Genomic DNA, 1,709 nt, shown 5'->3' with positions numbered 1-1,709 from the left:
GTCGTCGTCCCCCCCCACCACCACTTCCTTCATGTTCATAAGCACATAGAGCATTATGCAATCCTTCTCTTCCCTCTCCAATCTATATTTTTGTCCTTTACCAGACATTGGAATAGTTGCAGCTTGGGGTCATTCATGGGCACGTGGACATTGTAACGAGATACCCTCGACTCCGCGAGCACTCGCCATATTTTCTCCGGGAGAACCCTCGAAGCATCACCAGCATCAGCCGCTCAATCCATATATGATAGTCGTGACTCTTGAGCCCGGTGACTTTTCCCGTCGAAAGATTGACTCCCTTGCTCATATTCGAACAATAACCATCAGGGAACATCACGACGTATTTTAGCCACTTGAATGCCTCCTTCTTTTGGATGGAATCAAGGCAGAAGTCGGCGTGCGGCTTGAACCAATTCTTTCGACGGCCGGTAGGACGTTGCATGTGTAATTTCTTCCTATCACGAGCTTCTCAACATCGACTCTAGCCTTGACATTATCCTTTGACTTCCCGGGAATGTTTAGGAATGTGTGAAATAAGGACTCCGCGACATTCTTTACGGTGTGCATCACATCGATGTTATGGGGAAGTTCGAGGTCCTTGTAATACTCGAGCTTCGTTAAGGCTGCCTCGCGAGTCCAGTTGTGCGTTACACCATATCCCTCAAATTGATGGCCAGCTTCCGATGCCGCTGGCACGAGAGCACGTAGCTCGGCATCAATAGCTATACCATCGAACTTTGGCACCTCTGTTACTTCATGCACAACTTTGCCTTTCTTGAAGTTCTTTTTGTCTTCTCCGAACGGATGCCTCCGTTTGAGGTACCGCCGATTCGTGTCAAACGCAACATACTTGCGACCCTTATTTAGCCAAAGGAACTCAAGTCGATGCCGCACACTCGGGCATGGCCATTTACCAGCTGTACACCATCCACATGTTAGGGCGTACCCGGGCATGTCATGCATGGTATACTGCAACCAAACTTTCATGCAGAAGTTTGTCTTCGATGCTCGGACGTACGTCAACGTCCCGTGGTGCCAAGAGTGGTTCAAATCATCCACAATCGGCTGCATGTAGACACTCAAGTTCTTCCCCGGGTAATGGGGCCCTGGAATGATCAGCGACAGAAACATGGTCTTCCTCGTCATTAGGACTCCGGGAGGGAGATTGAGCGGAATTACAAAAACGGGCCAACAACTATAATTGGCATTCGACATACCATATGGATTGAAGCCATCTGTAGCTATCGCAATTCTGACATTCCGAGCATTTGCTGCCCTATGGGGGTATTTTCTATCAAAGTTCTTCCATGCATTGCCATCAGATGGATGTCCCATCTTCGTCCGCCCCTGATTGTCCTTTATTCGAGTCTCCATCTTGTGCCACGTCATCTGTTTGGCGGTCTCCTCGCTCAAGTAAAGCCGCTGGATTCTTTTTATGAATGGGAGATACCGAAGAATCGACTTTGCGATCTTTGACTGCCTCACCTGACCATCCTTCCCCGTTACCTCTTCATACCTAGAGGCCTTACAAATAGGACAGTACTTGTCCTCCGCAAACTGTTTCCACAAGAGAACGCAGCCTTTTGGACAACAGTCTATCCTTTGATAATCCATGTTGAGCGCCGACATGAGTTGCCTCGTCTCGTGCAGGCTTTTAGGCAGACAATGCCCTTTGGGCAACATGTTACCAGTTGTTCTCAGACTTGCTT

This window comes from Lolium rigidum, chromosome 6 (assembly GCF_022539505.1).
Source record: "Lolium rigidum isolate FL_2022 chromosome 6, APGP_CSIRO_Lrig_0.1, whole genome shotgun sequence".
Classification (NCBI taxonomy): Eukaryota; Viridiplantae; Streptophyta; class Magnoliopsida; order Poales; family Poaceae; genus Lolium; species Lolium rigidum.
This window is presented reverse-complemented; position numbering follows the sequence as displayed.